Below are 27,376 nucleotides of genomic sequence, written 5' to 3' on the forward strand. Positions count from 1 at the left end.
GTTGGTGCTCTGATGCCTGATAGGCTCTTCTATGAGCCTAGCAGACCGCTGCCATCAGACCACCGCAGGACTGCCTGCCAGACCACGATTTAACTCCTAATCTGGTGGACGGTCACACCATGGGTTTGGCTGTCCTGTAATAAGGCCCTGAATCTTGTTGGTTCTTCCATTTAACCTGTGCTATTTTACTGATGACTTAAAGGTGTTGCACGGAAAATCAGCAAGCTCTGTTAGAATATCGAGTATTACTTCTTGTGTTTTGTGTTGCTGTTGCAGAGCTTTTGGTCTGCATAATTCTAGTCAAAATAAACTTCTTCAGGAGGTTGGGTCATCCTGTTGCTGTTCGTTATTTTTACAGCATGGTGTTGAGAGTGGTGTATCTAAATCTGATCTCAAATGTGTTAATGGTACTCATTGGACAGCTAACATGGTGTTTTGGTCATCCTAATTTCCACCCCTGCTATAGGCAGGGAAGATTCATCAGAATCATTGCCTCTGTGGTAAATGCGCATTCTGAAGATTGTCTAATTACAAAGGGCCCAGTGCAGTTAGAGTAGTAAGGAGAGTAAGCACATAATAAAGTTTTACCATGCTTGCACTGCAACAAAACCATTGGCTGCAGCAAGCACAGATCCATCCAGTCTACCATACCTTGCAAAATAGTTATAAAGCATATTTTTACAGGTTCAAAACTGCACTAATTTGCAAAACATTGCCACTTTTTAAACTTTCTCATGCACTAATAGGTACCAATTTTATGTCGGCCTATTTTCTGCCCCAATCCGAACCTGTACCAATGTCCATTCTATTGGGATTGGCCTGTAATTCTTGTCAGTAGTGGATGTTTGGGGAAGTTTGTTTACAGCTACGTCATCCCGGTTATACACTGCACCATTGACACTTCCCCCTGTGCCCCTTCTTCTAGTTCTGTTGGAGTTTGTCTGACTTGGCTAATCATGTTGCTGGTCACCTACATTTTTGAATGATGGTCTGTCCTGCAGTAAACAGCTCACTTTAATAATTGCCTTGTTATTCATTGAGATAAAGCTGCTGGACATGCATATTAGCCCTCTTCTGAACATGTATTTCCATTTTCCCTCTTTCGACTTTATTCTATGTCTAGATTTTCCTTTTTATTTTTTAAACACGTGTCTTCAACGCAGAGTCCAATTATTTTGTGTCCCAGGCATGAGGTATGAGAAAACAGCAGGCACACAAGTTTTTTCCGCTCTCTAAAGCAAATAGTGCTCATTCCAGCTAAATGTACTACATAAAATGGCAACATTTATCCTTCACCTGATCAAGTTGTTGTTAAGTTAGCTTAATAAATTGAAATGGATTTTTCCAATGTGCTTTGAATTCATTCACCTGTCTAATGAGGCAGTCCTAATAGCATGTAAAAATAAAACCTATCTCAGTTGTGATGTCTGGAGAGTTAATTTTTAGGGAGGAGAGGGATAAAGATCTTGCACTAAACCCGGTGATGAATCTGGTATTCAGGCTGTGGGATCAAGGAGGAGGTGAGACATGCCAGAATATTCTTCCAAGACTGAAAGTTTTGTTGATATTCAAATATACGATTCAAATTCTTGTCGCAAAAATATTGAGGAAAAATGTGTTTTTGTTTATCTATAATGTAACTATTTAAACACTATCCAGGCACTGCCCTATGTAAACAACATCAAAACATAACCATAAAACAATACACAGGTGTAGACGTACATAATGTAAAACATTTTAAACAAGTACAAATAATAATAGACACTTTAAAAATATCAGTATCCAATTCATTAAAATTATATTGTTTAAAAATATCCTATTATTTTTTTATAAATTAATATTATTTAAGCACATGGAAAAATAAATAATAAATAAAACACACACACAATTAATAGATTCATCTCATAATAACAAGTTATCAATATTTTATTTAAACACTACCCACCCACATGTCCCAATCAACCCCACAACCCAAAACCAAATTCTATTAAATAGTGAAAAAATATATATATAAACCCATAAATACAAATTAAAACACTAATTGGTGTTATTATTACATACTCAAAAGAAAACATTTTTTTTTCAAACTGTGCTAACACCCAACCTCCCAATAAACCCACCCTCCTGAAAAATATACATCACTATAATAATATTTAAGTGCAATTAAAAATTAATTTCACAACACCATAAATCAGTCCACAAAACATAATGCAAATCAATAAAACATGGTAATAAAAACACTAGCATAGTAAACTATATATTAAACTTACATATTATTGTAAAAATGTGAAAAACATATTTACCTTTGCTATTTTTGTCCACAAAATTTTGTGGTCATTACATATGACCATAATATTTTTAATATTATGGTCATATGATATTTTGTGTGTCAATATTTAAGTGTAGTACCATTGAAAGTGAATGTGTAATAAATGTCATAATGTACGCCCCATCTGCAAGCATGTTAATTGCTGTTTGGCCAGGTAGAATAAAAAGCAACCCCTACTTAACTCTAAACATGATATTGTGGAATCGTTCCTAGCAGATTGGTTAAAGATTTTCTGCATTAATAGAACAGCAGAAGTGACCATAATCCGCAAATATACTCTGGAGGTCTGATTATGAGTTCAGTGGTCCCGAGACGGCCAAACCCTCGGCGACCTCGGCAGTCTGACCTCCGTAGTACGAGTGCGGTGGGTGGAGCTCAACCAGCCAGAAATAAGACTGTCTCCACCACCAGGATCCTGGATCACACAGTGGTGACGGTGTGTAAAGTGGCTAAGAATGGAGGTGGTGCCGATCCCAGCACCGCCGTGCATATATCGAGTTACCTTTCCAACAGCTTTTATATGGTGGGGATACTGCAATGAAAAGGCTGGTGGAAAGGCAGGGATGAGGCCCCAAACCAGGCTTCCATGCCTTTTTGACAATTGGAAAGTGTAGTTGGGGGCACATATTGTGCCCCCTATGCTGCACTGTTGTGCGATCCCTAAGTGCCATGCATGACATGGTGCATGGTAACACTGTGTGCACAACAGTACAGGTGCTGCAGTGCAGCAGCATTGGCTTTAGGGTCACTCAGTGAGCCAAAGCATGCCACCTCCGCAAGACCGCACACCGCTTGCCCCACGGTCAACTTGTAATACAGTGGTCAGAAGACCGCTGAAACTGCTGTCTTCTAGAGACCATGGTGGTTGGGTGGCCGGACCGCTGAACTCTTAAACAGGCCCTAAATCTAATGAATAATTACAAAGTCAATGACTGTGTACAACAATCATATACATGGATTGACTTTCTTTGTAGCATAGAAGACATGAGCAGGATAGGGCTGGAACAGTATAAACGCCCAGGCACCAAATTAAAAGTACCTTCCATTACTGAAAAAAGTGACCCACAATCACAAATCAGTGCCATTTTTTTTCTAAGCAGTTTTATTGATTTTACAACACAGAAAACAATTCAGCCAATAAACGGAAATCACGACATAGCCCCCAATCACGAACCCCATAAAAATACATTGACAGGATCTGGAACCAAATCAATCAAGACCCTCCGCATTCCCCAGCCACTTCCCCCACACTCTGTGGTATTTCTTGACGCACCCCTTGGCTTTATAAAGGGCTCTTTCTTGGGTTGCGCATCAACCCACCCCTCCACGCCACCTCTCCAGGGCCGGCGGATCAGGGCGTTTCCATGCCGCCGCTATGTCCCGCTTGGCCACCATCATAGCTTTATTAAAAAATAACTTGTCACTCCTGGACCTGTCCAGCCCATCGGTGATCCCCAGCAAAGAGTGACGTGGATCATGGGGGGCCTCCCAGCCCAGCACCTCCGTTAGCTCCACTTCAATAGATCCCCGAACTGTCCTCAGCGGGGGCACGACCAAACCATGTGTAGGAAGTTGGCCGGTGCTTGGTTACATCTTGTGCATGATGCATCTGGATGCAAACCCGCCCGATACAGGCGTAAGGGGGTGAGGTATGCAGCGTGCAAGTAGTAGAGCTGAATCAGCTTGAGTTTAGCGGAGACGGTGACTGTATTGGGGGGCCATGAGGGCATCACGCCAATCCACCTCATCAAGGGGGCCTACCCACTCCACCCATTGACCCCCGTCTGAGCTTCAGTGGGGCTATGTTCGGGGAGCCTCGTCTCATCCGTATTATGTGTGTGGAGGGCATCCCTCAACATCAAATATTTATAAAACTGGGATGAATGTAAGGAGTAGCGGGTTTGGAGCTCCTGGAAGGACAACATACGGCCCCTGGCCCATACATCCCCCAGCTGGGAAATGCCGATAAGGTCCCAAGTTTTGAACCCCTGTAGTCCACTGACCTCCCGAAGCCACGCCCCATGCCAGAGGGGAGTACATTGGGTCAACTTTCCCGTCCAACCAGTGTGACGGAGTGAGGCCCGCCAGGCTAACAACACAGAGCGCATCACGTCAGGCAGTCGAGTTGGAATGGGCCCCCCATACATCATGGTTTGGATGTCCGCAAACCCTAATTCACTCAGTTCAAGCCTGTAGGCTGGGTCTGACCAGCCCCCATTAAACCAATCGTGGACTACCAGGAGATGTACTGCCAAAAAGTACAGATACAAGTGTGACATCCCCATACTGCATCATAGGAGGGAATCTGGCAAACAAACAGAGCCACACGTGCCCGCCCTCCGCTCCGGAGAAACTTGGTGATTAGACTATATAGTTCCCGAAACCAAGTCCTGGGAAAACAGAAGGGGGTATTCTGCAGGATATAGAGGAATCTGGGGAGGATCATCATTTTAAACAGGGCCACCCTCCCCAGGGGGTTCAGGGGCAGCGCTTTCCATTTAAAAAGGCCAACATTGGCCTTCTTAACAAATGGGGCAACATTGAGGGACCAGCCAAACTCAGGAAGCAGGGTAATCCAAATCCCCAGGTATTTAAAGGGCTGCCTCCGGAGTGGTATGGTCAGTCAAAGCATTCTCTAGAGAGATGCAGAGGAACCAGCACTGATTTCCCAGAATTTAACCACAGCCCTGAGGCCTGCTCAAAAGAGTGCAAGATCCGGAGGCAATGTGGCCCGAAGGAGGCTGGGTCGGACAGGAAGACAAGGACATCATCCGCATATAAGGCGATCTTGTCCGTGTCAGTATTGGGCCATTTCCATCAGCGGAGGCGGTCTCCAGCCCGCACCAGGGACGCCAAGGGTTCCATCGCCAGGGCGAATAGCAGGGGAGAAAGGGGACATCCCTGCCTAGTGCTCCTGGCAATGGGGAAGGCCTCCGACAGTACCCCGTTGACCAACACTCGCGCTCTTGGGCGAGCGTACAGGACCCGGACCAGACAGCGGAAGTGGGGCCCGAACCCCATCTCGGACAGCACGCCCTGCAGGTATGTCCAGTCCACCGAATCGAAAGCTTTTTCGAAGTCTATGGACAGGAGTGCCAAGTATGGGGTAAGCAGGTGCCGGTGTGCCAGAGCTAGTTGTAGCCTACGGAGGCAGTGGCGGGTCCCACGCTGAGGCATGAACCTACATTGATCCAGGTGCACCAGTAAGGCCAAGTATGGTTTCAGTCGCTGGGCCAGAATGGTAGCATAAAGCTTGATTTCGGTGTTGAGGAGGAATATGGGGCGATACTCTGCGCACAACCGGGAGGAGGCTGGGATTTCGGGATAACCACGATGGTGGCAATGTCAGTTTCTGGTGGGAAGGAACCTCTCTCCACGGCTTCTTTAAAGAAGTTGGCCAGGTGGGGCGCTAGGGTGCCTCGGTATGCTGCATAATACTCCTGCGGAAGGCCATACGGACCCGGGGTCTTACCCGGGGAAACCAGGGGGATTGCCTCTTCAATTTCTTTCAGGGAGATGGGTCGCTCTAGGTCCCTCCAAGCGGCTGAGTCCAGCTTAGGAAGGCTCACCCTACCCTGGGCTAGGAGAGCTGCAACGGATAGCTTGGGGGTGTGGGCTGTGTACAGCCTCCAGTAGTATGCAGCAAAGGTATTTGCCATCACCATCAGAGCACACTGCACCGCCCCTCCAGCATCAATCACCTCTGGGATGATACGGTTTGCCCTGGGGTATGTGGCCAATCTATGTAAGATCATGCTGTTCTTGTCCCCCCAACCGTAAACTCTTGCTACCAAGGACCTCCAGAGGAGCTTGGCCGCATCCAAGGACAGTTGCTTAATGTCGTCCCGGATGAGGGCTAATTGTCGGGTCTGGGCAGCGTCCTCTGACGTGGACAACAGCTGTTCCAAGCGGAGCACCCGCGCTTCCTTGGAAGTGATCTCCTGCACCTGCGATTGCCTCTGGAGCTTAAGCTATTGTTTTGCGAAACCTCATATGGTCGCCTTCCCTACCTCCCATAGGGTGCCCGGGGAGGCTACCGAGCCCTCGTTGGTAGCAAAGTAATGTTTAATTTCTGTCCCCACCGCCTGCTTAAAGTCTTTATCCTGAAGAAACCAGGCGTTCATCCTCCATGTTTGGTGGGTCGAGGGAGGTGGGGCCCCTGTGCTAAGGAGTATCAGGGAGTGATCTGAAATGCCTCTGGGCAGGATGCGGACGTCAAGGATCATAGAGCAGTCGGGCGCGGGGACAAAGATCACATCTATGCGCGCTTGGGTGTGATGAGCCGCGGAGGTATGTGTAAAGCGGGTGCTGCACGGGTACCATGTGCACCGGGCAGCAGATGGAGGTCCCGTTGTGTCGAGGGCCGGGGCTAAGACTGCATTAAAGTTACCGGCAATTACCATATTGCCAACGGGCACATTGTGCAGCAGGGCAGCAGTGTGCGCGAGTGTGGTCGTGTGCATGGAGGGGGGACATATACCGACATGAGAGTAAGGGGAGACCCGGGCAGTGAAGTATGTGTAAAGCGGGTGCTGCGCGGGTACCATGTGCGCCATGCATCGCAGAGCCCCAGGGACTCAGACCAGTTTTTCAGTTGTTTCGCACTCGCCGCCCGGGCAGCAGATGGAGTTCCCATTGTGTCGAGGGCCGGGGCTAAGACTACATTAAAGTTACCGGCAATTACCATATTGCCAACGGGCACATTGTGCAGCAGGGCAGCAGTGTGCACGAGTGTGGTCGTGTGCATGGAGGGGGGACATATACCGACATGAGAGTAAGGGGAGACCCGGCCAGTGAACCACAGACTGTCACGGACGAGCCTTGAGGATCATGTATCACGTGGGAGAGGACGAAGGGCAGTGTACGCCGCAGGAGGCTGGCAACTCCTCTTGAGCCCCTAGCGAAGCCGGAGTGCCATACCCTATCATAGCCATAGCGAGCTAAGAAGGGGCAGCAGTTACCTAAGAGATGTGTTTCTTGAAGCATGAGGATATCTATGTGGAGACGCTGTGCATACCGCAGGACCGCTGTGCGTTTGTGGCGGTCCAGCAGGCCATTGACATTCCACGACATCACGTGGAGAGATGCCATGGGGGAAGTGTTATCTGTCATGCTAGGCGTATCCTGGTCTAGGCTGAGCGGTTGGATTTGGGTATATAAACGCGCTTGGGGGCCCGCAGAGGTGGGAGTGTTCGCTTGCTATGGGGGCACACCCATCCCTCCCCCGATAACATGTGTCATTCCGTGGTAACTGAGACAGAAACCAACCAAAAATATAACATCCAGGGAAACACCTTCCCAAACCCCCCCTTACCTCCACCTCCCACCCTACACTTCAGGAACAGAAGCATCTGTTGACCTCTCAAAAGCAACTCCCTAATACACTGGGCGAACAACCAAACTAAAACGCTTGGGAATGGGGAAACGTGAAGGACCCCTCCTCTTGTACGGATGCATGTTTACAAAGACCATCGGGAAACTAGGAACAGATCTAAGTCAGAGCGCCATCTCCGGTCGCGGAGCAAGGCCTGGCCGGCAGAGACCAGCTCAAGCAGGGTCCCTCAAAAGCATCAGGCTACAGGAAAGATCTGTGTCCGGGAGGTCAATCGCAGAGGACTGGGATGCATCATCTCCGCCGTCCAGTCGACCAGCGGAACCAGAACGCCGCCCAGGTGGCATTCCCTCTGCGACCCAAGCTGGCTGCTGTGAGTGACCTGGCAGGGAGTCCGAGCGGGCCCGCCTCCGATCATGGCGCCTGCAGGATCGATTACGTGGAGGCTGGGGGGCAGAGGGAGCAGGGCGGCCAAGCCCGCCCCCGCATCCCCCCGCCTGGGGAACAACCCTCAGCTCACAGAAGGCGTTCCTCTGTCGCCTCAGCCGGGCTGTCGAAGAACAATGTCTTATTCGCAAACACCACCCACAGACGAGCCGGGAAGAGGAGCCGATACTGAATGTTAAGCGCCCTCAACTTCTGCTTAACCTCAACGAACGAGCGACGCTGGCCCTGGACCTCTCAAGTATAGTCTGGAAAAATCATAATGGCGCAGTTATCGTGGAGGAGCCGTTGCTGCTTACGGGATTCAGACAAGATGATGTCGTGGTCCTTGAAGTTAAGAACCCGCATTATGATCGGATGGGGAGGAGCACCCGGCATTGGTTTGGGGACCAGGGACCGATGAGCCCGCTTGATTGCAAGGCAAGGGGATAAGGATCCCCCCGGGACCCACGACCGCAGCCACTTCTCCAAGAAGTCCACTGTACGTCCCTGCTCCACTCCCTCCGGAAAGCCCACAAGGCGAAGGTTGTTGCGTCTAGACCTGTTTTCAGCGTCTTCTGCCCGGCGATGCAACTCTTGAGTATGGGGCTGAAGACGGGCCATCTGCCCCTTAAGTTGCTGCACGTCATCTTCCACAGAGGAGATCTTGGACTCAGTCTCTTTAATCCGGGCGTTCGCGGTGCGAAGTTCCTGCCTGATGAGAGTCATGTCCACCCTCACTTCTGCGATCTTGCCCTCCACCGAAGTCTGGGACGTTTGAATGGCCTGGAGGATGGCAGCCAGTTCGGTGGACGGCGGAGCCCCCTGTCCATCCACTCCCCCAGAAGCCCCCCCATCAGTGCCATTTTAAAGTTGTAAATGCAAGCTGTATAAGTGTTTTACAAGGTATGAGAGTCTGCATTCACTTGTGCTTCCCGCAGGCAATGTTTGTTGTAATATTGAAGGAATAAACATGAAAAACGGCCAACCAGGCACAAAAAGCCAACAACCAGCCCATACATTGGTCTGTTGCAGTGAGAGTAGCCCTTCAGGCACTGTCAGATTGCATTAAAGGTCAGTCCGATCTTGAATATGAGTAGAGTCTACCAAAAAAGTGATCTGGAAGGTGAACATCTTTTAGAGATTCTACGTTGTCTAAATTGGAGAGATTGTAATGATTCTATTAAAACTGAAGCGCCCTATTAATACAGTTGCATCTGAAAGGTGGGACCTGCAATGCTTTAGTATATGCTTTTCATTACCCCATTTCAAATGCTGCAGGGAGTTTGAGGTTGTGGCATAGTTTGACAGCAAACACTGACTTCCCTTTGATTGCTCTCTGTGATTGTCATTGCTTGCTCCAGGGAGTATGGAATACATGTGGTGTATAAAGTGGGGCAAAATGCCGGCAACATATTAGATGGGTATGTCTAGTGGAAGAATGTTCTGAAGAATGGCAACACTCAGCTATTCAAGATCTCTCCTCTGATGATGCTATTCCAGTCGCCTTTTAGGATACTACAATTGCCTCACTGAGAGACAGTACGTTGAAAGATAAAGAAAAAACACACCACAAAAAGGAGCACATCACAGCGGCCTATCCTGGCCATGGGGGAAGCATTAGGATTGTACTAAAAAGGTTACCATATGAAGAAAGTAACCTAGATGCAATTGTTAATGTGGCTGCATTAAGCAAAACATATAAGAGACAAATCTGGCTTGAGATTAAAAAAAAGAATTTGCAAAGTCACAATGGCTTCACATGCACAAAATCTTTTATTCCGATAAGAAACATATGTTTTGGCTGTACTCTAATTCCATTGATGGGCTTCAAACTTCTAATCTGGACAACACTCTGTATGAGATTAATTTACAAAAGGACTATAATCTTAATCACCTTCAGAGAGATTCAGGCGTACCAATACTCTAATTACTGATCATTTTTGATAATTCAACTCTAGAAGAAATTAGGCATGTTAAGATTTCACCTACTATTAATCCAACTCTTCCTAAATCCACTTGTTGTAATTGTATATCTGGACACCCCATCGTTTCATTCTCAGTATTCTTTGGAAAAGCCTAAGGATGACAAAGTCAGAAGCTGCCCCTGGACCAAATAGTGTTCTAGCATATCATTTAACACAAGTATTTCATTTTGGTAAATCCTGTAAGCCCCTCTTGTTTTGATATATTCCTTTTATTTCTCCACAATCCCTGACTTCTGAAAAGTGTCAATTTTCACATCCTTTAAATAACAAGCATTGGGAAAGCCAACATGCCGCTAGGATGGGCTGCACCAGTGAACAGGAGGTTGGTTAGTCAACAAAGGGGAGTAGGCAGGAAGCAACAATGGGGATTGGGAGGTTCAGAGGGGGAGGCAGCACTTGAGGGAGAATCACACAAGCAAGAAAGCAACATGGGGAGAAGCACATGAGAGTGAGTGCAACATCGATTAGGGCATAAAAAATAACTTAGGTGAGAGAGAGCAACACCTGGAAAACACATGCATTCTCAAGGAGTACTTAGTCAAAAAGAAAAAAGTAGGGTCTGAAAAGAAAGCAACAGAAACACACAAATAATGAGGCTATGCTTTAAGGGAGGGACATGCACAAGAAGGGGAAGGAAAGCCCACACAAGCTACTGAATAAAAGCAAGCAAATGATAGTGAGAATAAGGCCAACCAATGTTAAGTCTAAGGCCCCTGTAGGATGACAATAGATCTTTTGCAACAAGAAGCCTTGCATTGTCTAATAGTTATATACAAAAAAGAAAAAAGGTATCAAGGACACAATACTAAATAATTCAGTCACTAGATTGATAGTGATTCTTATATTGATGCTGTGTTACACTAGAACTATGCCATTTAGCCTTTTAGTGTTGCTTTTTTGTACTACCTCCAAGTGGTTCGCCTGGAATTACAAGGGGGGCACTAGCGGGTTATTGTCATTTGTGTTGTTTGTTTTTATTGACATGTCTAAGATTTTGTGATATATGTCTTTTGTTTCTCTTTGAATAAGCGCCATTATCTGTGTGTGTTAGAAATTGATTTTGATGTACTCATAATGAATATAAAATATTTCCGAGAGGGTAATTAAATGTGCTCTACTCACTGAATTATTTAGTATTGTTTCCTTGATACTTTTTTCTTTTTTGCATATAACTACTTTCCCATACCCAGGTATCATAGGGTTAATTGGGTATACCCCTGTTGTTTATGCTGGTTTGCATTGTCTAATAGGCAAGACTTAAAATGCAAAACTGTTTAAATCTTTAAACTAACATTTATTTGCCTTTTTAGTCATCTATGCCTCACTGTAGGCTTGCGAGGATTTCAGTGGGATTCAGGCCTTCGATTCAAATTCTAACCCTGCTCATTTCCCTTTCTGACAATTAATATCTGTATCGAATTCCAGAATCTGAACTGTCATTACAGGGTGATAAAGGGGGGGAGGTAAAGAGCCAAGCAACACTCTGTAAGTGTCTCATCCCACTGACTCCGGGAGCACAGCTGGTGGAAGGCATGATGCAAGAACCAACAATCTACAATGTAATTACTGGTAATCCCTGTAATCCACTAAAACGAGGCACCATTAATCTAAATATACTGGCATAAAACGGGATACAATATCTTGTGAGTAGAATGGCTTACCAAATGATAGAAGCACAGAGGATGTGACTAGATTTCAGATGACCAGGATACAATCTGAGAACTGATAATGAAAGCTCACCTCCAGTTTCAAAGGCAACAGGAGCCAGGATGACTAAGAGTGTTTGAAGTTGCAGCAGGAATTCAGAACATTAGCAGGCATGTTCAATCTCTCTGGAGAATTTGGTGACCTGAGCTACCCTAAGAATCCAAGCTAACCAAAGGGGGTCAAATCAACAAAGTTTCAGGGAACACATGCCGTGTAAACTATGCAACCAGAGTAGACAACCCATCAACCGCCATTATCAGGCGAGGTGTAGTGGTGTAACTATTGTACGGAACCTCCGACTGCTTCCAGAATGTTCCAGCAATTCTTGAATGCTCTGTCTCTTTCAGAAAGTACTGGGTCCTTCCCTTTGCCCCTGAAGGGCTAATCTATGTTACCCTGTGACTCCACCTGTGACTCCACCCTCCTTCGCCTCTCCACTTACCACTGGCTCGTATGGCACAGTCTGCAAGACCGGCTCATGGGAATTTGTATTGTAGACTCTGAAAAGTATGACAGCATCCCACGACACAGGCAGCAGAAACTCCAGGGTCCCTGACAATGCTAGGGTATTACTAAAACAGATTGAGACTATATCTCATACATCAGGAAAAGCACTTTCTGAAGGCAAGTTTAAAAATATTGAGATAGAGAAATATAGTGTCAAAAATATTGGGACTTCACATATATTGTTGACAGGAATATTGAAGGTAAAAATATCAGTTTTAGTATTGTTTTTAATATCATTGCGAAAAATATCAATGTAGTAAATATCATTGTATATGATATAGTTTTTTATGTGTAAATTAGTATGTAATGAGTTTTATTTATTTTTATTATAAATGTTTATGCTTTGGTTAATTTGTTCTTATTTTAGTATTTTTTTTTAATTTTTATATGGTAAGTTTTTTTTTTGGATGCATTAAAGTTTTAAATAAGTTTTTAAATTTAGTTTAGTACCAGGATGTTGAGTTGCTAGGAGACACGGGTGGGGAGTTTTAAAAAGAAATATATGTAAAATGTAAAAATGAAGTTCATTGTTTCAGAGATATTAAAATTTAGGTTTTTGAATTTTAAAAAATATTTTATTACAACAATATCATATAAAAATTAAAATTTCATATTAAATATATATTAGTGAATTTATTAAACATGTATTAGTTTACATGATTGGAATATATGCTTTTTTTAAAATACATTTGTAATATGCAGTATATTTCTTTGGATATTTAAAAAAATACATTGTTTTATGAATTTTTATTAATTGAAAAAAATTACTTACAAAATATGTTGACAGTTTAAAATCATTAGAATGTATTAATAGTAAACATTTCAAATATTGTTAAATGTTCATACAAATGTGTATTGATAATTTTGCTAATTGAACAGTATGTAATTAGATTTTCAAAAGTGTATGAATGGTAGGAAATATAAAAGAAATTGAGATTTTACATTAATTTTCTAATAGATTACAATTTTATGTAAATAGTTTTTACATAATACTTAGAAGTTTAAAATAGTATGTTTAAATAGAATGTTTTTTTCTTTCACCCAAATGTTAGAATGTTTAGTAGTACATTTATATTTTTAATTCTTGAATTATAATACTTTAGGGGGGCACCAAATGTGGTACAAATTATTTGTTAAATTATTTTTTCATTTAAATATATTACATTATTTACTTAAAATTGTAGTTGCTGAGATTATTTATTTCTGTATTGATAATTTCTTGTGAGAATCTGGCAGAGTTTCCTCCTCTTGCATCGGTTATGTATTTCGTTGTTTTAATTAGTGTGCTTTCTATATTCATGGCTTGATTGTTTATTTGCATATCAAACTTTTTCCACTCCCACTGCAGAGCTACCTAATATGTTTATTTTAAACTAATTGTTGATCATGCATCAATAAGGTGTAAAAAATTGCAGATATGTGTTCTCCTGCATGCAATGCAATATGGTACAAAATAGGTAGGAGGGGAAAGATATAATTGAACATTCGGTAATTCTGTATATTTAAACTGATTTATGTCTGTGGAGTTGATGTGAGTATTGCACATGGGGCAGCCAAGGGTAGATGGCGGGTTGATCCCGCTCCGCGAAGCGCACTCTGAGACTGCTCCCGTATTGCTCCTGTAACTCTGCCTCTCACATCCAGCATCCTTCGGACCGGCTCTGCTCCCCCCGGTAGTGTTTGTACTTACCGGCAGACTTCAGTGCAGGGTAGGAGGGGGTAATAATGTCGCAAGCAGTGGCAGCTGTTTGGTCTGGAGCGGGCCGACTTCTGCTGGTACAGGCTTGTTGGCTGAACTGTTTCTCCCTTCGCAGCGTCTGCCTCCACAGTGTCTGCACTTCTACAGACCAGGGGAAGTTGAAACCGGTCATGGCTCCTCCACATGTAAATGCCCAGTGCAGCAGTCGAGGGGGTCATGGCATTGGACCCTCCGCAGCCGTTAAGCCTCCAACAATAGCAGAAAGCCTAGAAGATGGAGAAATTTGGAGCCACCATTATCCAAAGCAGAAAGCCATTAGAACATGGGTTGGACGTCCGATATTAAAGGCACTTCAATCAAGCAGCGCAAGCAATCTCTTACATGTTGGCAATATGAGAAATACTTAGTCATCATTGGTGGATGTACTTTTGAGTGCTGTGCAAGAGGGAGATGGAGCAGCAAGATCAGAGTCTCACTCTTTTCCTCAAGGTAAAGACTTTTCTCAAATTACCTGTGTAAACTCTAAGTTGAGTGCTGTGAATAATAATGAGAATGCTCTAACTCCTCTATGTTTGTGGAAGACGGTAATCCCCCTATCCTGGCAGTATTTGAACTCTGCAAGGTGTTGGGCACTTCGGACCAGGCAGATGGGGGTTGAACTGAATGATGTACAAAATTTAGGTGGAGAGGCTATAACGGGTATTGGATCTGTGGACTCACAGACATGCATGGAAGGCACAGAAAGCTTGGAGTCTGGCGAGTTAAATAGCTGTATGGATGCAAGCTTTATTACTGGAACTCAGTGTCAGAGTGAAAGCTTGGAGCCTAGATTGGAGGCCATGCCTGGTGCTGCAATTGGACAAAAGTCACTGCAAGATCCTCTCAAGGTGACATCCCAGGGATCCCCACCACGGGAGGATGAAGTAGTAAAGAAAGGGGGGCTCCCTGAGAAGAGGCAGGCTAAAGCGAAGATTGGGAAAGTCCGCCATGGCATTAGGAAATCCCCGGATGCTCGCTGCCCTGACTCCAGTTCTTTAGCTCCACGCTCCACAGAGGGGGCCTAAGGAAAGCCATCCCCATAAGTGGGTTACCCCTAAGGGCGAGGAGAAGGCTTTGATCTCAAGGCTATCTAAAAGCGGGCTAGCCATCCGATCCCACTCACTGTTATCAGGGGACGATGTGCAAACACTAAGGGACACTAGCTCTAATACTAGTGTAACTCTGAGCTCTGCAATTAGACTTGGATATGTGACTGATGGTCCCTTGGATTCTTCAAGTGGTTAATTTCTCAGTCGGACCCCTCATGCCACTTCAGTAGTAGATAGGGAGAAACAGACTGATAAGGAGGATGTATTGGGTGCAAAGGAGCCTTCATTATCAATTATCCTTCAGTTTCTGCAGATCCAAAGAGCTGAGGCACTGGAGCATTATGCCCAAGTTAAAGAGGATTATATGACTATGCAGCAAGCTTTAACTGAAGTAACTAGCAAAATGGCTAGCTTAACTTTTGATGTGGAAGATCTTCAACAACGAGTAGCAGGAGCAGAGGAAGTCGGTACAGCAACAGTAAATGCAATCACTGACCATGAGCATCATCTTGAATATGTTCAAAGTAAAATCGAGGACCTGGAGAATGGAATAACCTCAGGCTACTCAGCATATCAGAAGGAAAAGAAGGTAATGACCCCCAGGCCTATGTCGTAAGTTTACTTCAGAAAGCTGTTCCGGACCTGGCGGATTGGAATATATGGATTCTCAAATTCAGCGAGCTCATATGTTTCCTTTGTTTACCGAGCAAGCAGTAAACTATAAGCACTGGCATCCTCATCCTATTCTCATTTATGTTGGGAATTTTCATTTGCGACAGGTGATTTATTTTAAAGCTCGCCCAACAGCTCCACTAACATTAGATTTCTTGTCTATCTTTGTTCGATTGTATCTTTGTAAGACTACAATGGATAAGCGCTGGAAGCTGCGTCAGGTAATTGATCCATTAAAAGCTACTGGGGCACAGGTAATTTTACAGGAGCTAGCGCGACTGAAGGTCATCAAGGACGGATAGCCACAGGTTTTCGATTCAGAACTTGAAGTCTCATAAGCTCTTAGACAGTGGTGACATGGGACTTCGCACTCTTCCTCTTAGCCCTAATTCAAATATCTAATTGGGGTGTGTGTTTGTGCTAAGAGGTCATGTGTATGATTAGCTCCATCATTGAGGGGTAGTTCACTAAAGTATTAGTGTGAGATGGAAGAGGTGTGGTGCAGCACCCAGGGTGCCTGACTCTGGACCGCAGAGTTCATGGTTCAATCCCCGGTGCCTGCGGCAGGTAAGCCCAGCACCATGTTACTCTGGGCAATAGCTCGCTTAATCTTCCCGACGGCCCCAGCGCCTTTACACCCTCCAGTTATTGTGCACTTTACAAATACTTGATTTCTTTCTTTCTGAGTGTGATGTTGGTTCAGGGTTTGGGCGGCGGTCCCCGCAGCACTCCCAGAGGGCTGTTAAAGCAGGTGACAGCAAAAGGGTTTGGATGATTCCCTTTCCTATATACAAGGTAAGATGCGTGGGGCCTGGGGGTTTGGGGGTTTCTTGGTGGGTGGTTGTGTCAACTGGTATGTGAGCCACACGGTATGGGGTGGTGGGGTGGGGGGAAGCTTTAAGAGTCAGAATGTCTGTAAATTGCATTTAGCATACTGCATAAGAGAGGAGGGAGGGTGGCAAGGTGATATGGTGGTTAGGTTTCAAGGCCTGATAGTCGGATTAATCAATGACTAGTTTAACATTTTTGTGTTGGAATGTGGCAGGCCTAAATCAAGTAAAGAAGCACCAACTAATATGTGAGGAACCAGCAGCATATAAGCCACAAATTATAGGTGTAACTAAACTCATTTGACATTTTAAGATCGTCAAGTATTGAAGCAATCATGATATGAAACGCTTATCTGCACTTCTCACACGGTGTCTATACGAGGGTTGCCATAATGAAAGCTATGATGCAAGCTGCTATGGTGCAGCTTGTCATTAATCGGCAGACATATACCATTGTATGGTCCTTATCTGGATGATCCTGCAGTTTTTGATTGTTTAAATCTGGAACTGTTGGATTGTGTTGTGGACTATCGTATTGATAACACAAATCGGCAAGATAGCATTAGGATGGCCAAAACACAGGCATCTATTATGGAAATAATGAGGTTGCACAGTCTAGTTGACGTATGGAGAACTCTGTTCCCGCTGATAGCAGGTTATGCTTATTAATCTTCTCCTCACAGAAAGTATTCTCGAATAGATTTTATTGGTGCAATGACAGCTGTTGGGAGGGGCATCTATCGAGATTTGTTCAAAGATTTCCTCAGATCACAACCCCATTATGTTTAATATGCAGCCTAGGTCGAAACCTGCTTGCCAATGCGGAATATTGGGGATATATGAAGTGCCTCCTTTTAGAATATATCCGAAACAACAAAGGTATAGCTTCAGTCGCAACTGTCTGGGATTGCATGAAAGCATATATATTGGGGTGACCCTTCAATTTATTCTGGCTCAAAATAGGTGTAAACAGCAGGAAGAGGCCCAAGTTCGGCAGGAGTGTTTGGATTTGGAAAAAATTCATGCTCAGGCAATCCTGTTAAAGGATCCGCAGGAGCAGTCAATTTAAAGCTAATTGAGAGACAGCAAATGCTTAATAGGGGGTTAATAAAGAAGATGGCTGACAACTATCTGAAAAATAGGGCTTTTCAGTACGAATATGGGAAAATAGTGGGGCGTCTGCTGGCTCACCAGATCTCTGATAGAAGTGCGAACAATACTATATGCCGGATTATCGGGGAAAGTGGTGTAGTACACACAAATTCTCAATCGGTCATGGAACAATTTGCTATGTTTTATCAAGGGGTGTATCATAGACCTGATAGTAATAATCAGGAGTCAGCAGGCAAGTACTTACAGGAGAGTGGTATGTCCCGACTTGATCCTCAGCAGCTACGTGTTCTAGAGGAAAAGATCAACCTAAGGGAGGTCGAGGTAGCTATAAGAGCTTTTCCTTCAGGGAAGGCAGCTGTGGAAGATTTAACACCTTTGGAATTCTATAAATTATTTATAGATATTCTTGCACCAGAGTTCTTTGATTTGGTAAATGCTATTAGTAATGGAGATACTGCTCTGCTATTATGGGGACTGACTAATATCTTGGTTTTTATCAAAAAAGTTAAACCATCTGAGGAACGGAGTACTTATCGACCAATTTCCCTAATAAACGCCAAGGTCTTCTCTAAAATCCTAGCTCTGCTTCTTGCTCCAGTCATGCATAATTTGGTTTCAGACAGCAACATGGTTTCATCCCTGGTAGAGATATTACGGCACATATTAATACTGCAATTGAGGCATTTGACGTGGCAAGGAAAACTATGGACGATATAGGTATGATTATGCTGAATGCAGAGAAGGCCTTTGACCGGTTACTTGGGAAGCGCAATGGTTGATCATGGATATGTGTGGGTTAGGTAGTCATTTTGTAACACCAGTGCAGATGCGTTATAAGAACCTGGTTGCTAAGGTGCTGATGGACCCCCACTCCTCTTTTTCATTTCCAATAGGTTGGAGCACACGTCAGGGGTGTCACTTTCTCCTTAGTTGTTTGCCCTTTATATTGAACCTTATTCAAGACACCTTCATTTGAACAAGGGCATACAACCTGTTTGGTTAAATGGTATTGGTCTTAAAATAATGGCTTATGCTGATGATGGACCAGTTTGTGCCAGCAATCCAAGGGATGCTGTTAATGTTATATTCAGGGAGGATGAACAATTTGGTGCCTTTTCAGGGTATAAGTTGAATACCTCGAAGACGAAGGTCATTTAAAATGTTAAATGACCTATTCCTACAATAGGTGTGGTAGATACTGCTTTATATCTTGACATATGTTTGCGTAGCCATGTGGAGAACATTATGGCAGGTAATTATGAACCCCTTTTGAAAACAGTCATAGCGAAACTGAGACAATGGCATAAGCTTCCTCTGAGTATCCTATGTAGATGTAATATTGTCAAAATGGACAGACTGACAAAGTGTCTCTATCTATTTCATTCAATACCACTATGAGTTCCTGATTCCTTTTCTAAACGTCTGGAAGGGTAAATGAGAAGTTTCATGTGGGGCTTTAGGAGGCCTAGGAGTGCTATTCGCTACCCTATATGCAGGGCTGATTCAAATTACCGGATTTGAAATAATTCTTTCAGGTTTCATTCACTGGCCGCATTGGAAGTTTATTGGTTGAAAGTAAGATTTTCTTTACCATTTGTTCATTCGCTCATTCAGCTTTGGGGCAATCCTTTATTCTCTGATATATTTCATGATAATGTTGGGCACATTTGGGGTCATCTGGGCATGGGTAACTTGGGGCAGCTGTGTGATAGTCAGGGTTTCCGGACATTTGCTGCATTAAATGATGCATCTGGGATCCCGCAGCGCTATTTTTTTAAATGCCTGCAGGTGAAGGATTATATTATTAACAAGCTTAAGTATAGCAATGATGAATACATATGCAACCTTCTTACTTGCCATTACCAATCTGGACAAGTAATAAGAATGGTCAGTATAAATATAATATATCAGAAGTACATGGCATTTGCTTTGGATGATCGTATCCAACTTGCTTTAAAATGGATCCAATGTCTGACAACTGTGGTTATGGCTGCTGAGATAAAGGATGCATTAGCAATTTTAGAACAGTCATTCAACTCAGTTAGTCTTAAAATATAGCAATTTAAAACAATTTCCATGCTATATTGTACACCATATCTAATCTCAAAATGGGGGGTGGCTTGGACTTCAAAGCGTTCATATTGCCCAAAGTGCAGACTTTATGCTGCAGATATAGTACACATTTTCGTTGACTGTCCTAAGGTTAAAGGATATTGGGATAGTCTATCTGAATTGCTTTTAGCACATGTGGGGATTACAATTAATTTGAGCTATAAGGAAATTATAAACCTGGACTGGCTCCCAGTCTAAGGACACTAATTATGATTATAGTAGTTAGTACTCAATTATGTGTTGCCAGGGTATGGAAAGAGCCTACACCGTCCAAGGTGCCTGAATTCTGGACATTGTTCCGCCAAATTTATGAATGTGAAACTACAATTGCAATTGCAAAAGCTAGGGGTCTTCTGTCAGTCAAAAAAGTGTGAAAAATATGGCCTTAGCCTATTGTCTCATTTACTTTATTGTATGATTGTTGTCTCATTCTTGCATATCTTAGGTTGCTTACAATTCCCTCTCTCCTTTTTCTTTATCTCATCCTTTCGTTTTGTTATATTTTGTATATATAAGTGACTGTATTGACTGTTCCGACTCTTGGTAAAATCAAATCAAAATCAATTACAAAAAAAAGAGTATTGCCCATTGTGAACAAGGCAGCATGTCAGGCGGCCGAAACGCGTCATATGGACATCTGATGTGTGAATAAACAACACTCTCTTTTGAACTTTGCCTACGGAGTATGTGTCCTGGTGTTGCGCCGTTCCTGTGGATGGTCGTACCTTTGGGATTTTGTTGTGATATATATATATATATATACAGCCACAATCTCTAGAATAACTCACTCTCAGGACACACAGAGATTATTCAAATACTCAGTTTAATGAGATTCACATAATGCATTTCGGCTATCCTGCAGCCTTGTTCAGACGTGTGAACAATGCAACATCTGGTGGAGACTCCGCACTTGGATGAGAGACTCTGCATGGTCCTTTATAGGAGACCTTCTCACATTGAGGGAATTTCCCCACATGGAGCATTCTGTATGGTAGTGAATAGGAGACCTACACATGGCAATCAATAGGAAAATGATATACAAGTTATGATATACAAGTTAAAGCAATCAGGCACATTCGACACACATTCACTTACAACTTGATATAAACTGTCCACAACCAAGGATGTTTTTCTATCCTCTTCAGTATTTGCCTCCTGCTCCTTAATGCCCAGCTGGGTTTGCAAGTTTGCTGTCTGAGCTGAGGAGAAAGAAACATTTCACTGAGGATAAGACAGCCCTTACGGTTTCATTTGTGGTGAGAAACTGCAAAACAAATGTGTGGGTTCCCTTCATTTTCCATCAGTGAAGCTCAGAACACAGCCTTATGGCATGAGGTGATTGATGCAGCAAACTTAGTGCAGGAGAAGATCCGGACTGTGAGGGACATTAAGAAAAAAATGGCTGGATAAGATGAGTCTGATGAAGGAGAATTTCTCTAGGATTGAGCTTGCTAAAGTTTTTCTTGGAGGACCAACTGGATCCTCTTCCCTCCTCTCAGCCCGAAATGCCAAGCCAGGTCTTCCCTAGACTGGAACCAAACATCCTGGGACCGGTTTCAGGGTAACACCCCTCACCAGCCAGGTTAGCTTGAATCCAGTGGCAAAGTGAGCAAGGGACCCACGTCTGGGCTTACATTGCCAACTTAGGGTGTACAAAGCAAAGCAAACACAAGGAGATGATGGACGGAGTGGTGAAACTTTTCAGACACTCATCCCCTGTCACAGGGAGGACATAGCCTGGCAGTTCGGGCTGGACTGTTCCAATGGGGAAAAGGATCAAGACTTATTTGCATATGGCTGGGCCTGAACTGGAATGGCACTGGGAGAAAACAACAATGGATCTAGTCCCAGATCTCTGTACTGGGGTGAATGTTTACCATTCTGCAGCATTTTGTCCATCATTTGTTTTCTTTTGCGTTTGTCATTCTGAGTGGGACGGGTATGGCCAGACGTTGGTCCCGTGCTCTCCATGCCACTTGAGTCAATCTAGCCTGGCTGATGAGGGGTGATGCCCCAAAAACAGTCCTAGGATGCTTGTTTCCAGTCCAATCCAGGGAGGATCTGGCCTGGTGTTTGTCACCCCGAGTGGGACAGGTATGCCCAGGCGTGGGCCCTGTGCTCTCCATGCCACTGGAGTCAAGCTAGCCTGGCTAATGAGGGGTGATGCCCCGAACCCGGTCCCATGATGCTTGCTTCCAGTACAGGGAGGGCCAGGCCTGGCAGTTCAATCCGCTCTGTTACCATGGGGAACTGGGTCAAGACTGATTTGCATATGGCTGGGTCTAAACTGGAATGGCATGAGGAGCAAATAAATGATGAGTCTAGGCCCAGATGTCTGTACCGGGATGAATGTTTTCCATTCTGTCGCAATTTGTCCATAATGTTTTTTTTTTTTTTTGCGTTTGCCACCCGAGTGAGATGGGTATGCTCGGACGTGTGTCCCATGTTCTCCATGCCACTAGAGTCAAGCTAACCTGGCTGATGAGGGGTGATGCCTCAAAACTGGTCCCAAGATGCTTGTTTCCAGTCCAAGGAGAACCTGGCCTGGTAGTTCGGGCTGGACTGTTCCTATGGGGAACAGGGTCAAGATTGATTTGCATATGGCTGGGTCTGAACTGGGATGGCATACAGAGCAAAAAAAAACGATGGATCTAGGCCCAGATCTCTGTACCGGGATGAATGTTTGCCATTGTGCAGCATTTTGTCCATCGCTTTTTTTTTTACGCTTGCTTTATTTAAACCTTCAAAGAAATGTCAATTATGTTCAATCATGTCTTTAAAGTAGAGTGAAAACTAACCTTTGCATGGTTACGGGTATGCTACTAGATTCCAATTCTTATTACTTTAAATTATTAGGCTGTGGTGTTGTCCTATCTACACCCTGCTACAACAGCAACTTCTGTTTCTATCAGTGCTTCCACACCATTAATGGTACAGTAAATGGATGGTAGACACCGGACGTTCTAGATGAGCATTTTTTCATAAGTTTCTAATTGTATGGCTTTTATTATACATCTCTGTCATCAACATGCTCAATATGCCAGACTATTGTTTCACGTATTTCTGTTGATTTCTAATATGTTGCAATATTTTGGCATTTAAGGGTTAGAAATATAAATTATGTTATGCTTTGTTGAAGGTAGCCCAATATCATTTGGTGCGTCCCTCAAAAGGAGTAGTGGAAACATATACCTAGATGCTTTGTTTTTGATTTACAATTACATTTTCTTTTAAATCCCTGCTCCCATGATGTTCTATAGGAGGGTGCTGTAATACCAGTGATTGGCCATTAGTGGTCCTTGAATTACTCCATTTATTTTGGCCAGTAGTTACTTTAGAAGTGCATTTTCGGAATACCAATGGGCTTAATCTTTGGTTAGTAGGGGTGGTTCCTTTCTAAAGCCTTGCCTGACCCTCCTTAGCCACCTCCTTACTCCTTCCTATTAGTCTTCCTTTTTGAAGTACGTAGGCCACCTTCTCCAGCCACTCCCCTGTGTCTTCCACCATTACTACTAAAACTACACTAGTATGCGGAGACTCCTCAGTCAGGTCAGAAATTTCTAAACATTAAAAAATAGGAGTGATAGAGGCGTAAACTTTATAAGTAGGTTTTTGAATAACATTTGGTAGTACGTTTTGTCATACTACAAAAGGTACTACAAAGTACAGTTTGTGAATCAGGCTCTAAAACTTCATATAAGGTCACCGAGTTCTTCCATTTAGCATCCCTGGCCTTAACAACAACAAATAAATAACCCAGATATATTTGATTTTATGCAACTGTTAGCCACTTTATTATAGGTACAGGAATGCCAATTTTGAATGTGTTTCTAGTCGGTGAAGTATATGTGTTTGCTTTCCTCCAATTTGAAAAAGTGTGATATTATGATTTTGTCCAGATGTATTGAATGCAAATTGCATGATTGTTTTTAATGATTTTTATTAATTTAATGAACACACAATAAGCATTTTGTTTACCACCCAATAAAGTTTAACGTTAACGTGACCTCAATTGTGTTCTCAAATAACTGGCTGGATACCAAGAAGTGAAAGATATTAATTCTCAAAGTAGAAGTTTTCCATAAGGGTTGTTAGCACTGAATAGAGCAATGGGCTGACAAGGCAGTCCCTGCATGCTCCACTAGTTTCCTGTACAATATGTTGATTTGTTTTTATTGCATCGCATTTCCCTTTAAAGGAACATGGACTGCAATAACAAAATGCAATTTGGCATTCTAGGAATATAAATGCCGAGATGGGGGTCTAACATCCCTTGCTTCTACAGCGGACTCCATTCATATTTGCTCATCCTGTTTGGTGTGAATAGGAAACAGAATCTTGCTACATTAATATTAATGTGGCAGGATTCTACAAATTCTACAGAATGGTCTGTTTGGCATTGTGGCGCTGCGACTGGCTAGTCACAGCACAAAAATATTCTTAAGGCAGAAACTAGACACTGTGCAAAAGATGTAGCTGATTTGGTAGGAAACGCAGGTTTCAATGACCAATCCTGGGGTTACTCCTTGCCGGACAAGGTTAAAGTGACAGACTAAGGGCCTTATTACGAGTACAGTGGTCCTCAGGACCGCTGCACTTGTGGTTGTGGTCTCACCATCGGCACCCCTGCGGGTCCGCCCACTGTATTTGGAATGTGGTAGTTAGACCACCATAAGAACGCCTGCTCCGCCAGGATCAAGGATCCTGCTGCCCCTGCAGTCTGCAACCAGCCTCAATATGCTGACTGCGCCGATGCCAGCACCGCCGAGCATATTACGACCTACACATCCACCACGATTTTCAGTTCATGGCAGTGAGCCCACCATGAAAAGGGTGATGGACATGCAGGAAAGGTGGCCCTAGCAGAGCCCCTGGCAGCATCTGGGCCTAAGAGGCATGTGGTAAGGTCACATGTTGTGGCCCCTGGAATTGCACCCTCGTTCCTGCACGGTATTGCATGCATGACATGGACCGTGCAGGAACGTGCTGCAGGTGCCGTCATGGCGGCGATCTGTTTTCTGTTAAGGCTCTCCTATGGGACTTACACAGCCACCGCCGTAAGACTGCCACAGCACGGCCCACCCACCTAGTATTACACTCATAATCTGGTGGGCAGGCGCACAACAGGCTTGGCGGTCCTCTTGTTGTGCTGCGGTGGCAAGCTGACAGGAGGACCGTTAAGCTGGTAGTAATGCTCTAAGTGAGTAAAGTAATTTAAACAAAGAAATTTAATTTCCAAATTAATTTAGTAAAAATGATCAAAATGTAATATTTAAAATTAAATCAAAAATGAGAAAAAATTAGTACAGAATAGCAAGAATTATGATTTTTTTTTAAAGAAAAAGTTAAATCCATTCCATGAAAACAATGGAGAATGCAAATGCTAAGGTTAGTTTATTAAACGCTGATGATTGAGCCATATGTGCCTTTGCAGGCCAAACATGATGGAGCACAGGTCATGTAAAGACAGACAAAAAGGAGAGAGTTTCCCAGGTATACCAAAAGGGACCGGGTATGTAAGATTGAACAAAAGAAGCTTCCCTTTTGTATTTACTTAGTGTATGCCAATAGTCAGTTTAGATATTATATATTGTGAACCCGAGACCTAGAAACTACAAACCATTACACTACAAGTATCTAGTGCGATAGTATTTATTAAAAGAATTTTATTCAAATTTATTTAAAATATTACAGTCAATAACACTGTAGGTTTAACAATCAATGTTAATTCATGGAATTCATATAAGCATCAATCATAAAAACACTGATTCAAAATTCATAATCACAGTTACATAAAAGTAAAATAAACACGCAATGAATCATTAGAATTGACTAAACATGACAAAATTACAATTATAAAAAACAACAACAAATATAATTTGTGTCCTCTTGTCGACGCGTTTCGGTGCAAGATTTAATATGTAACACCTTCTTCAGGACCAACACATTAACAGCTCACAGAACCGATTAAAATTAATCTATAAAAAGGAGGATAGATACAATTAGTGTTCATGGTATTGTCTCATTCTCTGTGGTTCACAATATTATGTTAGGGTTATCTCAAAGGCCCAATTAGTGAATTCTATTATGGACCACTCACATCATAAGGAGAGAGAACCTATGTTATGACGTAACCCTCATTACCGGTAATGAGTAATTATCCACCCACTGAGAACCAAGGGGGGCATTTTAATCTCGCCGTCATGATATACGGGGGTCTAATGGATAGTGTATTCTCATATATTTAATGATGCACTCTGTTCATAAGTGAAAAGTATTTTAAAGAGTTTTCAATGAAAAGACCTAAGTTGCGATAAGATCAGTGGTTATACTTACACTGAAGTTGAACTTCAACTTCAATAATACAAACGACCATAGGAGAGTGTATCAATTCACTGCATACCTATATAACAAGACAAACGAATAATCTAAATTCTGGTCAAAATTAAATGACTGTCCAGGTATTTGCGCTGCGGTCATTTAGTTTCTTTTTGTATTAGTGGGGAGTACGCTTACCCATGTTCTTACTCAAGCAGTTAAGTGACATCACTCTTCAGTACTTGTGCTTGGCTATTAGTTTCTTTGTTCCAGAGGCTATATTAAGATACAGACATTTTAGGTATTAGTCCCCTCAGTAAATTGATTTAGCAATATTTTAAGACCAAGACTCATAGTAGAACTCACCATTTGAACTTAAGTTGAGTTTCATATAGTTATTCCTTCTTCTTTAAAACTCTATGTGTTGCGTTTTTTTCTTTTGTATGTCGCAAACACTATAGTTCTTGGCTTTCAATTTAATTCAGGCCAGTGTCTAAAGTTAATAATGAAGAATACGTGCTATCAGGTTAAAACCCTAATATTTTTCACCAATCAAAGCAATTAGTTCAATACTTTATTTAACTCAACTGCGCAATTGATTTATCATCATCAAGACTTTATTAACCCGGGTGTGCGTGTTAAAATCTTCGTTAAATTCAGCACATCTCAGCAAAACCAATTTAAAACTGAGACTCTGGTTGGAACTCACCATTTGGACTTAAGTTGAGTTTCATATAGTTATTCCTTCTTCTTTATAACTTTATGTGTAGCGTTTTTTCCTTTTTATGTGACGCAGACACTGTAGTTCTTGGCTTTCATTAAAATTCAAACCGGTATCTAAAGTTAAAAAAGTTAAAGTTAAAAACGAAAATACGTGCTATCAAGTTATATATCCCTAGTATATTTGACCATTCAAAGCAGTTAGTTCAGTACTTTATTTACCTAACCTGCGCAACTGATTTAACATTACCAAAAATTTATTAACCCCGGTGTGCGTGTTAAAGTCTTTGTTAAATTCAGCACACCTCGGAAAACCTTTTGCAGGCATAAATCTGTCCTACCCCTTTTACGTGCGCCCTACTAAGTGATTAACTATAACGCTTGTGCGCGGCTCTCCAGTTCTGGTTTGTACATGGGAGGACCACATGTACGATTCCCCGTATATAAGGAAATACTCAGTCCTCCAAGAGGATTTCACAATTGTCGCTGCCTATTATTGCGTTTTTTTAAAAAGACATACGCTGCCATTGTGGAAAAA

Source organism: Triturus cristatus, chromosome 10, assembly GCF_964204655.1.
Source record: "Triturus cristatus chromosome 10, aTriCri1.1, whole genome shotgun sequence".
Classification (NCBI taxonomy): domain Eukaryota; kingdom Metazoa; phylum Chordata; class Amphibia; order Caudata; family Salamandridae; genus Triturus; species Triturus cristatus.